We start from the raw sequence: 16,775 nt of genomic DNA on the forward strand, positions 1-16,775 counted from the left end.
ACTCATAGCCCTACCCAGAGCTATTCACTGTGCTTATAACATGATTATCCTTGATTCCAAAGGGTGCTAGATTATTTTGTGTATGCATTTTGGAAGTGGACTGCAGAGGCGGTGCTGACAGGATGCTCTGAAGTATTTTGAGTCTCCTCTATAAGCCCAGAGCAGGTCACAGATGATGTTTCCTTCCCCCTGTGCTGCTCTCACAAGGCCTCGGTGGAACTTTCCCTAATTGTCACTTCCATGGAGACATTTTGCCACAGTCCCTATGTCATCACTGGAGGCTGGACTTTCCCTCTGTCCTTGGCCAACTAAGTGTCCTAGCCCCCTCTTTCTGCCTAAATCGGACAGCAGTTTCTTCTGGTTGCCAACCAGAGAAAGAGGCTATCATTGTCATTCAACAAGAGGACAGTTTTCTGAAGTGGCTCTGTGACCTTTTCAGAAAATCCCCATAGAAAGGGGAAATATCCTGATGATAAACAAGAGGAAAATAGAAACAATTCAGTAGCCAAATCCTTTCCAGAAGGGGCTCCACGCCCAGTGATTCTGACCCAGTTCGCAAAGTAGAGGAGAGTTAATCAGATCCCACCACCACAGAGTCCAAAAAGAACCTCTAGAGGTCATTCGATCCATGGCTCTGCTGTAGGCACAACCAAACTAAGTTCATTAACCAGCTGTACTTCAAACATTTTAGGAAGGAGAGTCTTTATCCTTTTCCATTAGAGATCAAAAAATTTTATGGTTAAGAAGTCCTTCAAGGAAGTAACAGAACTTATGACCTGGAAACTCATTTCATAGCTGATGAAACTGAAGCTGAGCCAGTGCTAAAACATTGTCCCTTGACCCCCAGTTTAGAAACTTCCTTCAATCACTCATCAAGCGTTCCTTGAGTGCCTACCACGTGGACCTCTAGTTGGAACTGGGAAAACACAGCTCAACAAGACAGTTTCTGCACCCCCAGCAGGGGGCTCATAATCCAGTTGAGCAGAAATATTTGCATTTAATTAACTATAACCAAATGTCACCAATGCTAAAATAAAGGCATATTCAAATGCGTCTTGAAGTCTTACCAAGATTTTTTTTGTTTAAAAAAAAAAAGTTGCTAATATTTACAGCAGATTGCAAATGCTTCTACTTCTACCTCCTGCTCCAATCCTCATGTTCATTAAGAAATGTACACATTTCATTAGGTACACACTTAACGGCAATTGTGTAAATCCCTGAATTGTATTGTAAAATCAGAAAGCACATGCTCCCAACTCAAGTTGCAGTGTCAAGCTGTTATTTGTCCAAAGTGGTAAAGGAGCTGAACTGAGGTACTTACCTTCCTACTGCCTACGACCTTAGAAACATTGTCACCGTGCTGACAGTAAATGGAATCAGATGCTTAAAAAAATAAGGAAGAACAAAGAAAAAGGAAATCTTACTACTTTCCAGGTTTATTGTAAAATCCATAATGAAACCCTTAATGTTTTTGAGGGGGGTAGTCATACAGGTCACTAGCCCATGGACTGGTTGTCATTGCCAAAGAAATAGGCTGAAGTTAGAATGTGATTTATTTGAGCAATATTGTGTCAATTAGGGCCTAAAAGAAAGATGCTGGTAGACTAGCCTCTTATCATTCTAAAAAGAAAAAATGCACTAGTCTTACCAAAGTTAAGAAAGGAGATACTACCAGGATGATAGCTTTCTGATTAGTAAGACATGAGGGGGAAAATGCCCCTGGGGACAGACAGGTAAGTGTGTATAAATTTCACTAACTCTGCCATTGCTATTTCATGACTCTTCAATCAAGAATTGAACTTGAGGGCTTCCCTGGTGGCGCAGTAGTTGAGAATCCGCCTGCCGATGCAGGGGACACGGGTTCGAGCCCTGGTCTGGGAGGATCCCACATGCCGCGGAGCAACTAGGCCCGTGAGCCACAACTACTGAGCCTGCACGTCTGGAGCCTGTGCTCCACAACGGGAGAGGCCACAACAGTGAGAGGCCCACGTAACGCGATGAAGAGTGGCCCCTGCTTGCCACAACTAGAGAAAGCCCAAGCACAGAAACGAAGACCCAACACAGAAAAAAAAAAAAATTAATAAACTCCTACCCCCAACATCTAAAAAAAAAGAGTTGAACTTGAAAGTGTCAATCAGTGATGCATTGAAGTAAAAATGCCACTTAGGTTCTGGAACCAAATCTCCTTCTGCTTCCCTATAGTCAGTACTGACCTAGTTTCAACTGCTGGCCCCATAGCTGGATGCTGTGGTGAACCTGTTCCTGGCAACTCATGGGATGCCCCATTCTCCTACCTGCAAGTCACCACCTCTCTGTGAAATCCTGTTTTGATTGATGGTCATATGAAGCTAGAAACCTTGGAAGCAGGTTGCCTGCTCTTTTTTCTCACTGCCACTCCCTCCCTTCTTCCTTACCACATTCAGGTGACATCAAATTCTCTCAGTTCTAGTTATTCAACAAATCAGGGAGGGTTAAACTGCAGTAAATAGAAATCATTCTAGCTGTTTTAAGCAGAAAGGGATTTAATATACGCAACTAAGTACTTATACAATTATTGGAAGTGCAGATATTCCACTGGACCTTGAGGCCTGGCTTCCATAGTAACACTGCAGAATTGGCCTGTCAGGGGAGCAGCTGCATTGCTACAATCAGGGAGGTGGGGAGTTAGAAAACCACCATTGGAACTATTGAGTTCAGGGAAACACCGTTTTCCGGGGTCAGAAAGCTACCACTGCCACGTTTGCAACAGACGCATGCCATGTCTGCTAGATCCACACCAGCAAAAAAAATGAGTGCTCTGTGCTCTACCTGTGCTCTGTGCTCTGTGCTCTACCCACACAGCTAGCAGCCCCATGGGATGATGCCACAGGAACACTCCACGTGTTTATGACTGTGCTTGCTGGAAGAAATAGCAGAAGCAGCCAGAAACCTGGCCCCTTCCTCACTTTTATCTTCCAAATTTTGCATAAAATGGATCCGTTTGTCAGAACTCACATTGCATTTGGAGCTTCAACTGCAAGGGGTCTGGGAAATGTGGTTTTTAGCTTTCCAGCCTTTCAGGACAAGGAGGTACACTGGAAGAAGAGTAGAATGAGATAATTCACAGTATCTATCGCATTCAACATCTCTTGAACAGCCACTGCCATATGGACCTGGTCATCTCTTACCTGAACCATTGCAATTTCCTCATAACTAGTCTCTCTGCTCCAAAGTTCTCCCCCTCTTCAATCCATCCTCTGTGTTGCACTTAAAACACACCCGGGATCATGTCACTGTCCTGCTCAAAATCTTATCACCCATAAGAATAAGGACCATTCTCCTTTCAAGCCTCTTAACCATCTGGCCCCAACTCACCTTACCAGCTGCAAATCCTGCCACTTCACCACCCCCCAGGCTTTGGTCACACTGGGTGTTAAATGCTTTCACCACTCCTCCCCCTATCTTGTCGTTATTGTTCAAGACCTTCCCCTGACTTAGAATTCCCTACTACCCTTCATTTTTCTTATTTTTAATTCCCTGTTCAAACGTTACCACCTCTAAAAAGTTCCCTTCACCTTACCCCTCTTTCCATACAGGCAGAATTAATGGGTTCTTCCTGGCATTTTGCATCTCTCTCTCTATTGCCTTCCTTGCTTTGTATTATGTATAGTTAAATAGGTGTCTGTCTTTCCAATATGAGGGAATGGATCATGTTTCTATTCATCTGTGTATCTCCAGTGTGTGATTCTTGGTAGATAATAAATATTTGTTGAACAAATGAATGAATGAATGACTTGTTCACTCTGTCTAGGACACCCTATCCCACTTGACTAGCTTTCCTCTTCAGCTTATAGACATTCCGAGGCCTTTCTCCTCTCAAAAAGCAAGCTTTCCTTTGATCCTCTGGCTACTATCCTATCACTGTTCTTCATTTCAAGGCCAGTTATCTGAAAGGGTTGCCTACACCTGCTATCTTCACTCCTTCACCACCCAGCTTTACCACTCCACCAAAATCACCCTTGTCTAGGTCACCAGTTATCTCCTAGTTGCTAAACAAAATGATAGTTTTCAATCCTTATCTTACTTAACACTTTGCCTCACTTGACTTTGTGAACAAGCCTTCCTTCTTGACTCTCATTCCTTCCTGGGCTAACACTTTCTCCTTAGCCTTCTCCATGGACTCGTCTCCCTTTGTCAGGACACAGTTTCTGTCTCTAGTCCTCTTCTCTTCTTCTCCCAACACTCTGGGTGATCTCATGGCCCCATTATGCTCCTAACTCATTTCATATCATTCTCTCCTTCCATGCCTCCACTCCAGCTATGCCAACCTTCTAGCTGTTCTTGAACAGGCAAACAACCCTCTTGCTCTGCCTGGCGTACGCTTCCTCTGGGTGTTTGAGTTGCTTTGTTCCTCACCATCTTCATGCCTCTCAATGTCACCTTTTCAGAGAGGCCTTCCCAACCAGTTTTTCTTTTTTTTTTTTTAACATCTTTATTGGAGTATAATTGCTTTACAATGGTGTGTTAGTTTCTGCTGTACCTGATCACCTTTGAAATATTGCAACCCACTTCAACTTTATTTTTCTTCCTTGCTTTAATCCTCTATTCCCTTCCCTCCTTTATTTTTCTTCATAGCTTCATACTACTTACCATCGTCAAACCTGCTGTATATTTGGCTTATTTATTATTATTATTATTATTTTGTCTGTCTCTCCCAACCAGAATGTAAACTCCATGAGGATAAGTTTGTGCCTGTTTTGTTCACTGCTGTTTTCCCAAGTTCTAGAACAGTGCTTGGCACATGGTCAGTGTTTGATAAATGTTTGTGGAATGAATGATTACCTCTACTCCAAACCTTTTTGTGTTTCCTAACTCACCCCCAATAACTGATCAGTCACTAAGCCCCATGACTCTTACCTCCTAAATATATCCTTAATCCTCTCTTCTCCATGTGCTTTGACTCTAGTCTAGCCTCCAACAGGTATGTGAATTTGATCTCTGCACCCCCTTTCAAAGCCCTTTTGAACTCCTTAGCATAACAGATAGTTCTCATGAACTGGTCTATCTCTCAATTTCATTTTACACTACTGTCATCCAACCCTCTAGCTATAGAGAGCTCCTTGTCTCAAACCGCTGAATCCACCATCTCTCTTGTTCTGGGGTGGTTTTCACTCTCCTGAAATACACTTCTCAACTTCTTTACCTGTCAACTCCTAAGCAACCTACAGGCCTCTCAGTTCTGATATCATCTCCCTTAGTTGACCCCTAAAGCCTAAGTTAAACTGCCATGAACTTCCTGGGCTTACACACTCTAATGCCATTGGCCGGTTGCTTACTAGCTGTTGCCATAGAGTCTAAACTCCTTGAAGATAGGGAACTTATCTCATTTATTTTTTATATTCAGCATGATGCACAGAACCTAACACATAGTAGATGCTTGATAAATATTGGTTGACATTTGGATGATGAATCATAACAGGAAGTACTTACGTTGGGCTTATTATGGTCTGGTGCTCTTCCCAGCACCCCAATTACAGTAGCACATGGAAACTTCCCAATATTCCTAATGGTGAGGATACTGGTAAGGAGCCTAAAGACCCGGGGTGGTTAAGTTATTTGCCCACAGTCACACAGTTGGTAAGTGGCAGACACAGGATTCAGACTCAGGTATCTGGCTCCACACTGTCTGTAACGCTATGCTTATACCGGTGATGGATGGATGGAAGGTGTATACAAGGGTAGTCGAAGTAGAGAAACAATAGAAGCAAAGGTGAGAATATTCACATTATTATTATTATTATTATTTTTTAAATTTTTCGCGATATGCGGGCCTCTCACTGTTGTGGCCTCTCCCGTTGTGGAGCACAGGCTCCCGATGCACAGGCTCAGCAGCCATGACTCACAGCCCAGCCGCTCTGCGGCATGTGGGATCTTCCTGGACCGGGGCACGAACCCACGTCCCCTGCATCGGCAGGCTGCGCCACTAGGGAAGCCCCTCACATTATTTTTATGTGGCTTTTATGGTCAGTAAATTTGGCCATACCTGAAATGAATTCTGTCGTGTAAAATACTCATCCCCGGACTTCCCTGTGGCACAGTGGTTAAGAATCCGTCTGCCAATGCAGAGGACACTGGTTTGAGCCCTGATCCGGGAAGATCCCACATGCCATGGAGCAACTAAGCCCGTGTGCCACAACTACTGAGCCTGCCCTCTACAGCCCATAAGCCACAACAACTGAAGCCCGCGTGCCACACTACTGAAGCCCACGCACCTAGAGCCCGTGCTCCGCAACAAGAGAAGCCACCACAAGGACAAGCCTGCGCACCGCAATGAAGAGTAGCCCCCGCTCGCCGCAACTAGAGAAAGCCCGCGTGCAGCAACGAAGACCCAACGCAGCCATAAATAAATAAATTTATAAAAAAAAATACTCAGCCCCTACAATGTATGTCAAATTAAAACCTTATTCATATTTTGGACAACACACTTCGTATTCACTCTCCAATGTGACCCTAAACCTCAGATCCTAGATGAGCTAAACCCCACCTTCCTTGACACACACTTCTACAAATTGATATCAAAACATTCAAATGTATATCCACATTCACTCATTCATTCAACACTTTCCGAGTGCTTCCTGTGTGCCAGGCACTGTCTTTACACTAGTACTACTGCTACTAGAGTACACACGCCCATATATAATATAATCGAAGACAATATAGAATCTTTTCTGAGGCTGTAGAGTGTAGAGGTTAGGATCACAGGCTAAAGAGCCAGACTGCCTGGGTTAAACCCCAGCTCTGCCATTTTCTAGTTCTGAGGTCTCAGCATTGTCATCTGTCCTGTGCATTGGTCTCTTCATCTATAAAATGGGTACAACAACAGTCTGTCTCCAGGGGTTGTTGTGAGGATTAAATAGTTAAAACATGTAAAGTGCTTAACACGGCATCTGGCAAATACTCTGTAGCAAGCACTTAATAAATGTTAGTAATTTTATGTTGACAATCTTTTTTAATAAGTTATTGCTGAATGATTGAGCTTCTTATGTGAGGCTGTCTTCCCTTATAAAATAAAAAGAAATCTGGAGGTCTTCTCTGATGGGGAATAAGCCTTAAAGGGATATAAAGGAATTAACGACATTTGTTGCCATAACAAAACCATGTCTTGGTCTCCAGTGGGCCTTTAAGGGCCTGTAATTTACATTAGGGCTCCTTCTATCTCAGCAGGCGGGTGAGGCGGGCAAAGCCTGCAGCCTAAATAGGCGGGCTTTGGCAGAGCTTTTTGTGCAGGAAGAACGGAGGTCAAGGGACTTCTTGTATTAAAGGCCTTTCTCAAAATGAAGGATTTGGCTTCTGAGATTAATGTTCGAAGTGAACCCCTGCTATACTTAATTCCCTTTTCTGTGAACTCAGTGCATTTTTAAAATTCAGTTAGGGGCCCTCCTATGGTGTGGCATGGAAACCACAAACCCAGACGCCCTTCTGATGGAGTTCACACTGCTCTCCCTCATCTTTCGACCCATGGGCTGATGACTGCATTCTAGGGTTAGTCACTGCGCTAAATTCTTTAGGTTAAAGTGTGCCCAGAAATAACATGTCTTAAATGTGCACACTTTAGATCCACTGGGGACTTAACATAAACATTTAAAAATAAAAGATTTCTTTAAAAGAGGCGTCTATGGGTAGTTAGTGGCCACCATGTAAGGAAATGAGAAGCTGTGGAAACTGGGGATTAGAGGTCTCTTTGGGTCGAGTTGCATTTTTTAGATTATAATAGGGTTTCTTTTCTGAATAATTTCTGTTGGGCAAAATATCAACAGCCTCAACAGAAAGCTTGGGTTCAGATTGGTGATTTTATCCCATCTACCAATAAGTTTTCTGTTTTAGGTAAAATTAGGAGGAATGAGGGAAACTGGTGGAAAGTAAATCCATTGAGAAGATATTTGCCTTTTTCACTTTATAAGATCAGCTCCCATGAGAAATAAACAATAAAAGCTCCCCTCCCCATAAAAGTCAACTGCTTATATATAACCACTTATATATAACCACTGTTACAAGGAATTGTTATATAGGGAAATGATTTATAACAGTAATAATAGCAAACAGTTATACAGCAATTACTATGTGCCGGGCATTATTCTAAGCTCTTTGCACTTATTTGTTACATGCCTCATTTAGGCCTCACGTGTACCATTTTAGTGCATAGTCTTTGGTCTTAAAAAAAAATAACTAATGTGTTGAAACTTAGAGTGTGTCGAGCACTGTGTTTTTACGTGTATCACCTCATTTAATCTTCATGATGACCCCACAGTTAGGTATTGCATCAGCCGCAGACTGAGGCTCAGAGAGTTAGGTAACGCTCTCCACAACTGTCAGGACGCACACTTCGGTCTTATTGACATCAAACCTGAGCTCTTTATCTTGCTGCCCTTCTGTTTGTCATAGAATTGGAAGCATACTGCATAGGGTCAGTATGCCTCTCTTTCACAGGGATCTTTGATGGGGTTCTTTGTGGGTTTCCATGCCTCCAAAGTGAGAAGTGTCCGGAAACTCTGGCTAGAATTTCCTGGTCCTCTCCCCACAACTAGGAGCTAAAATAATTGTTTGGAACGCCTTGATTCTGTTCCCTAACTGGGTACAGGAATAGAGTAATCATAGTTCTAGCAATAGGAATAGTGAAAAGCAGTTAAAAAAAAAACCTGAAACAAGAAACCTTGGCTCTGCTATTTACCAGTACCTTGGAGCAACTCTTGATAACCTCAGTTTCCTAATCTGAGCAGTGGGGTGATATAAATGATTTGAGACTTACCCATACATACACTGTTGTGATGACCAAAGATGACAATACATCATCATTAGAAATTCTGTGTAGATGCGTGGTTATTATTGTACTGTGATTCTCTACAAAGGTCTGAGGCTTGCCCCTATTAATGAGGGTGTCTTGCAGTAGTGTTATTTGACCTTAAATATGTGAAAGACAGTTCTTTGTGAGCTGTGGAATAGGTTTTTTCCAGGTACAAAAGGAAATACCACTTCTGGAGTACCTACTATGTGCCAGGAATCATAATGAGACTTCACCTCTCATTTCACTCTTATAGAAATCCAGAAGAGGGAGATGTTATTATTTTATAAATGAAGAAACTGAAGCTCAGCGCAGTTAAGCAATTTGCCCAGCATCCCATAGCTAAGAGGTAAAATTTAGGTTCAAACTCACAGCTATGGGAAAACAATCTCCGTGCTATCTGCATCCACTCTAGCACTCTGCCTTTTAGGCAGAAGGGAAAGAAGAAAACAGAAAGCAAAAGCAGGGGTCTACAGAACTCAAATGCCCCAGGATTATGGGGTTCGCCTGAGAATTAAAATGATGATGATGATAATAGTAATAGTAAAGACAAAGAACAGACTTCAAGGTCAGCCACAAAGAAGTAATAATGAAAGTTTACATTTCTTTTGCCACAGACTGTCACTGAAAAAATCCGTTTTGTTTTCTGTACATTCCTAGGGATAGCAGTGGGAAGTAGTTAGGAATAAGAATTATACCCACTTACTAGGTGGCAGTGTACAAAACTGAGAAAGAAAGAGCAGAAGTTCCAGGCAACATTTGAGAGAAAGTAGCCAACTCAGAACTGCCATAAGGACTTGCTTCCAGGGCCATCTTCCTTGACTCCAGCTTCAGTTTACCTGCAGTCACTGACCTCCACACTTTCAAACTCATTGTATTATTCCTGGTCATTATCCCCCAGGTTTGGCCCAGTCCTTCCTGTAGAAAAACCTGTTCTGAGGTGGAAAAATCTGTGAGCCTGAGAATGTCCCCTCTCGAATTCTTGAACTCAGAGGGTCCCTGACACTGGGAGGCTCTCAAGGCCACAATCCAGATATTTCTGGAAAAGAAAAGAAAAATTCAAGCTAATGTGGAGTTGGAGTTTTTAAGTTGTCTGGTGGTTGTGGAGCCCTTGTGCATGCCTGGCAGCTTAGATACTGTGAGAGAATCTCGGAGAGTTCTCGATGCCTGATCTTCATGCTTCACTCTGGCTTACATACGGACAAGGAATGAATCTAAAACTCAGAAAATGTTTACTTGATTTGTTTGTTATGCCTTGCACCATAGAAAGATAAAAAAATCAAAGGGATTTAAAAGGTTTCAGAATTCTTTGCTGGTTTTAAGGAATCATTTTTTTTCCAAAAGGTGGCAAATGCTGCTTTTAGATTTAACTAGAACTGAGAACAACCCCAGCCTCACCACTCACGGTAAACTTGCACTAATTGACCTCAGTGCCTTCAATCTGCAAAATGGGGATAAAGTACTTCATAGGATAGAACTGTAGGATCAGATAAGATGAGGTGGGTGAAAGTGCACAACAAAGTACAAAGAGCCTCATTCATGTAAAGGGACTATGATTTCTTTCTTTAAGAGTGAAGTTAAGTGGAGGCAAAAGGATGTCAGCACTGATCACATCTTAGCCTTCAATAATCACTTTCGAGTATTTATGGAGTTTGAAAATTATTTCCCCCGATTTCACACTGATTTTCAAATGGCAATGACCATTATTTGTCCAGCATTGGCTTTTAACTGAATAGGATAAGTAACTCTCCCAGGGTCAGACAGTAAATTAAGTGCCTAAATATCCAAATTAGAATGAAGCACACATCCATGGTAGATTGCAGGGTCCTGAGTTTCCTCTCTGTTAGTGAACTCCATGGAGTGTACAGGCCGATTTATTTTCATGTATCTTGTCAAACTTGCAACTTTCAAGTGAGATGGAAATCATCTGAACACTATTTTACAGGACCTTTATTTTCCATCACATTCAAGACTGTCCACAATGAATGTAAACTGCAAAAACCTCATCGTTAGAATCTTCCAGAAACAGAGGCTGGGAGAGGTTAAAAAAACAACAAAAACAAAAACACTGGCTCAAAGCCTTACAGCTAGTGAGTGGCAATGCTGTATCAAGAGCCCACTTCTCTGACCAGGACCTCTCCTCTTCACAAAAAAGCCACAGTACAAATAATAATAATAATTAAAAAATATATAGTGGCAGCTAACACAATGTGCCAGGCACTGTTCTAAGCTTTTTGTATGCATTAACTAATTTAACCCGCCCCCCCAAAAATTTGGAGTATTCCTTCACTAAAGCAGCCCAGTGAGAAGCTGCACTTTTTTTTTTTTTTTCTCAGTTGAATGACATTGCAACCCGAAATCACAACTCCGTTTTAGGTTCCTGGTGGTGCCTGCTTCCTCTTCTAGTTTGTTTAGTCACAGAATTCGATTCCTGTTGGCCGATTACGCGCCTACAAACAGGCTTAGCGCTCAATTGAAATGCGTGAGGCTCCTTAACTCTTGTATAAACAGGTAATGCGAAGGGGTGGGGCACAGATTGCGGATTTCTTTGCGACGGGGATGGGGTGGGAGTTAGAACTAACTACCCAGAGAGCAGGCAAGGTGAAGGGAGGGCTTGGCTGCTGTTTTTAAATGCAGTGTTTTTTGTTCCCTTTCTAGAAACCAGCTGCAACTTTAGGTCAGAGCGCATTAACATGAGCCACTTGTGAACGAGCAGCGCCCAGGCCCCAGGCCCTGCTGTGAAGGCCCGGGCAAAGGTCAGGGCTTGGTCCGCGTGACGTTCCTGCCCGTGATCATCCAAGCGGTGCTCTGCCTCAGGTAAGGACACTCTGGGAGGTTCCCCCGTCTTCAGGCCCGCCGCCGGGCTCGCGGTGATCCTACCTGGTCAAACGACTTCTTTACTAGGGGGGAAGAACGGGGGTGGGCTGTACTGATCGGCTCGTGATTCAACAGCTGGTTCCTTATTCCTCAAACGTGGTTCTGCTTGGGTTCCCTCAACAGCCCAAAGGGGCCAGACGTCTGATTCAGACAGATGTCCTCAGGTGGAGCAGGTGCCACTTCTGGGGCTGTTTCTGGCTGTCTGAAATGGATGTGACTTTTTTGAGCGGGGAGAGAAGTCTGAGGTGAAGTCCCCAAATCTCTCCCAGTCAAGACAAGATTTTTTTTTTTTTTTTTTTTAACCTTCAGCAAAGGTATCTGCCCTCCTAAAACAACAGGAATGTTGCACTGGCCTTCAGCCAGAGAAGGCTCAGCGAGCAGGATAAAATTTCAATGCAGATTTACGGGAAGTTGCCGGTGCTGGGAGTAAAAATCTGGTTTGGTGAGTTTAAGGGAAGGGAGTAGACGAGAGACAACCTTGCTACTGTGAGGCGCAGAGCCTCGGCTGGGGGAGGGTAGAGGGAGGAGGAAACAGGGAAGAGCTGGAGCCGAGACTCTGAGCGCTCTCCGCGCGCAGCGCCGGACGCAGCAGGGCTCCCCGGGCCGCGGGTCTCCCCCGGGTGCGGATCCGACGCCACTCGGCCAGTGGAAGCGCCGCGCTTTCAAGTTCACGCTCCCGCCAGGAATTTAGCCCCCGAGAGCTGCCTTCTGGTTATCGCTCGTGCTTCCCACTTTGGAATGTGCAGTTGGGGACAGTGAGAAGCCGGGGCTCAGGGAGTTGTTCCTCGTAGAGAGTTTCTCTCTTCAGGTTTCCAAAGTTAAGAAATTCTGACAAACTGGAATTCCCAGAGCCTGGGAGTTAAGCCTCAAACGATCTGTTGCTTTAAGCGGCGCGGTAGGGAGTAGCTGGACACTCCTTATTTTGGTTTTACATTAAAAAGAGGGAGGCCGAGAAGATGTTGTAGGTTACTTCCTAGCTCTGTCAATTGCTACCGGGCTGTGAATGGTGTTAATTTCTGAAGTGGGCGACTGCAAATACATAACAAAGGTAAGGTAGCTTTGGGCAATCCTTCTAACTACTGTCCCTTAATCTTACATTTGGGTCCCAATTTTGAAATCTTGTTTTCTTCTCTTTTTAGCCCTTATTTCCCCTCATTCTACCATCCACCCCGTTCCGACTCTGGTATATTTAACGGGAAAGAAATGGTTTATAAAAAGATTTTAAAAGCGTCAGCTTCTGGAAAAGCAGAAAATCATATACAGTCAGCCCCATCGTTTCCTCTGGTGATGAAACCTTTTCCATACAAGAAACAGATTTTTTTTTTTTTCGCTCTTGAAAGCATACGATTGGGCCGTCCAGAGGCACAGGTGACTTTTTAGACTCAGATTATTAAAGTGAGATTGAGGAAACCTTTATGACAGGCGTCTCGCTTAAGTGAGTGGTAAGGCGGGGGTGGGGGAGGGTTGCTGGGTCGTGTGATGTCTTCTTGTACTCGTTTACCTCCCAAGGTAACACTCAGTACAGGCTTAGTTGTTTAAAGTTAAAAATTCAGTCCGCATAGAAGCGTAGAGTTGATGAACTCAGACAGCTGACAAATCAGTCACCGGATATTTAAGAAATCAGTTAAAATAAATGAAGTGGAATTTTTCAAGTAAGTGATTCATTTTTTATTTAGGCAAAAGTTCATATACTCTTGGGTACTGTCCCAAGGCATTTGGGGATGAGGCTTCTTTCTTGAAAGCTAATCAGAGATAGTGTCCTGCAGGTACTCACCCATAGGCTGTACTGATTTGAACGAAAAATCAAGCAACTTTTTTCTAGTGGCGTTGTAATGGCTCACTCAGTTTTCTTTAGCATGAATGTAGGTTAGAAATGTGTTCTTTCAAACTTGTAATGCTGGAGTCACACAAATTTTTTAGGGCAGAGAAAGCAAAGGATTGACAAAACAAACATGAAGAGGTTGCCACAGTATGAAGGACCATTGCAATTTAGAACAAGAGCGTCTGAGAATTGCAGATGCCAGTCCTAAAGGGTGAAAGGTTGTCAGCAGCGTAAAACACAACCTCTAGACAAAGACAAGACAAAGCCAAGTACAAGGACAAAGACAAAAACAAAGCCAAGTACCCGGTCAAGGCGATGAGATAGCATTTTGCGGGAGTTTGTGTTGCTGTTAATTTAAACCATAATCCTTGTCAGATTGGGGATATGAAATCTTGGAGGGAAACAAAACTAAACCAGTCTGAAATGGAAACAGGAGGAAGGAAAGAAAGAAATTTGGGTTTTTGTGTCCTTTTATTTATTTACTTTGTAGTACGCGGGCCTCTCACTGTTGTGGCCTCTCCCGTTGCGGAGCACAGGCTCTGGACGCAGGCTCAGTGGCCATGGCTCACGGGCCCAGCCGCTCTGCAGCATGTGGGATCTTCCCGGGCCAAGGCACGAACCCGCGTCCCCTGCATCGGCAGGTGGATGCCCAACCACTGCGCCACCAGGGAAGCCCATGTATCCTTTCTTGTCTACCTTACCCTTCACCTTGTTCTGATACATTGGGCTGGACAAGAAGTTCATTCAGACTTTTCTGTTAACATTGTATGGCAAAAAACCCGAACGAACTTTTTGGCCAGCCCAATACATACCATTGCTTAATTACTGCACACAGGGAGAATGAGGAATCAGACATTTCACAAGAGCCCAGCTCATTACTTCAATATTTGTTAAAGGAAGAAAGAAACTGACAAAAACCAATCTCCTAGCCTAACTCTGCCATGCTTCTTTACCTGACTAGGTTACACTTAAATTCTGCTCAAGAATCTTTTGTGAACATATGCTGAAAATGAATCAAATTTTGAAGATTTATTATCTTTCTCTTAGTTTTTGAGTTTTCAGAAACTTGTAAGTTTGAAAACTCGGCATCATCACTTTACTCCAATCTCTATAGTTTTTTTTTTTTAATTTAATTTTTTTTTTTTTTTTTTTTTTTTTTTTTTTTTTTGTGGTACGCGGGCCTCTCACTGCTGTGGCCTCGCCGTTGCGGAGCACGGGCTCCGGACGCGCAGGCTCAGCGGCCATAGGCTCACGGGCCCAGCCGCTCCGCGGCATGTGGGATCCTCCTGAACCGGGGCACGAACCCGCGTCCCCTGCATCGGCAGGCGGACTCTCAACCACTGCGCCGCCACGGAAGCCCCCGTCAATGTATTTTTGATTCCCTACCTGTGCTGCTGTAGAGTAAATTTTGCCCAAAGCAGTTGGTGACACTGAGGATGAAATCAAGATAGGAAGCAAGGAAACTATGTACTTCTGGACACGTGTCTTCGGTACTTGCTCTGACTAGTGTTTAGGACTACTCGCATTTTTTTCCCTCACATGATAAGAGCATTCAGATTAGACTGTTCTCTTTGGTTTACTAGTAACAGAATCTGTTCTCAGTAATTTAAACAAAGATTAGAAGGTTAACGTAGATGAAGTTATTTTCTTACAAAATGAATTTGCTTTCCAAATTCTACTCTTGATCTGTTGATTAAAAATAAATCACGTCCCAGATGATTGAGCTTTGACTGCTGTAGGAAAGTATTTGCCTGTTTCAGACAGGTTCCCATCTCCACATTTCAAGTCCCTTCTGGTTTTTCAGGACTGGATACAGGGGTGCTGGTGGGGGGAGGGAGATCTCCTCAAAGTTGGACCGAGGTTCAAGTGAAACTGATTCAGTTTTCCCAGAGGACGCATAATCCTAGAAAAAACTTACTCTGAAGAGGGCTTAAGTTTGGGATTCATAAGACTTAGAAAAAAGATAGATTTTGCATGAATCTAAAATTTGTGTGCCACACGTTTGTGAAATTACAATGAATATGTAAACGCAGTTTAAAAAGTGTTTGTCGGGATGATTCCAAGTTAAAGGTTATATTGGAACGTTTCAGCTACTGGCCTTTTTAAGAGATATATTTTTCCTCTTGGGAGCAGTCTCTGTGTCTTATGACGATGTTGATTTTCTGGTTTAATATTCTAAGACGTGTGTGTTAGTCAAAACAACCACCTGCTCAGAGCAATTGTTTCAAAGGACAACTGGAAAAAGATTTTCAATAATGGCAATGCAGGGATGACTTGGGTTATGAGATAGAAGGCCTTTAGAAACTCCAGAGAAGAACTAGCATAGAAATGATAATAAGTAATTGTTCTACTGCCACCTCAAGTTGTTCAAAACGTCTCATACAGAGGGATTTAGGGGGAAATGGCACCCTGCCACTTTTTGTGTGTGGTCCTGAATCATCTTGTCAGTAAAACGCTCCTGAGATGGTCTGAGCTTGCTTTCTGATTGTTTCTGCTCCTTTCATATTTGCCTCCCCTTCTATTCTGTCACCCTCTGTATGGGGGAAAGGAGGCAGAGGCAAAGGATATCCTTCCCTCTTAAGTCAGTGTACCCCCTCTTTTCAGAACCTTTTACTTTTTGCCCGGAAAAGGGCAAGGAAGGAATTTTCCAGTGAAAGTGGAAGGGGAGAGAGTGTCTGTAGGAATAAAATGCCAAGAAACAGGTGAGCTCCAAACCCTGTTAAGTAATGTGTTCACCCAAAAGCTCACATGGAGATTATCGATGCCCTCCAACTATTGCAGGTGAACTGGCAACTGTAGGAATTTGAGGCTCACCCCCCTTTTGTGCTCCTAGTGCACTGCGATAGATGGCTCATCTGAATGAGTTCAAGATGTCATCTCTAGGTATAACCCAAAGTAAACTGGTTACAAAAGGCACAAGCCTTTCTTTCAACTACGCTCCACTCTGCCTTTCCTCTACTTCCTGCAATGGTTTAAGGACACCTGAAAAACAAAAAAATCACAACTTAGTTTATGTAATTCAGGTATATAATACGAGCATTCTTTTTCATTGTGGATGTTGAGTTTTTGTCATCTTAGGAACTTAGTTTATGCAAAAGTGATTTGTGGGTGTGTTTAGATGTAAACAGTTTATATGTCTGTAAAATACAAAACATGAGGAAACTGATACTATGATAGAAATGCTCAACTATATTGTATAGTTTCTCTTTTTGGTAAACCCTATCAGGTTTTAAGAGTGGGGTCATTTTAGAAATCAAA

General features: G+C 43.2%; 1 protein-coding gene across 8 annotated transcripts in view; it reads left to right on the forward strand.

Annotated features, from left to right (window-relative positions):
* The first annotated feature begins 11,258 nt into the window (after positions 1-11,258).
* RBM47 (RNA binding motif protein 47) overlaps positions 11,259-16,775 on the forward strand; it is a 170,253-nt gene continuing 164,736 nt past the window's right edge. For 3 of the 8 annotated variants that reach the window (XM_067036217.1, XM_067036220.1, XM_067036224.1), the window contains exons 1-2: positions 11,259-11,329; positions 11,477-11,635. The gene's annotated coding sequence lies outside the window, so the exon portion shown is untranslated. Of the gene's footprint in view, positions 11,330-11,476; positions 11,636-12,004; positions 12,744-16,775 lie in introns of those variants that run through there. The other 5 variants (XM_067036219.1, XM_067036221.1, XM_067036222.1 and 2 more) reach the window with 4 other exon arrangements.

The sequence above is a fragment of the Kogia breviceps genome, chromosome 6, assembly GCF_026419965.1.
Source record: "Kogia breviceps isolate mKogBre1 chromosome 6, mKogBre1 haplotype 1, whole genome shotgun sequence".
Taxonomy (NCBI): Eukaryota; Metazoa; Chordata; class Mammalia; order Artiodactyla; family Physeteridae; genus Kogia; species Kogia breviceps.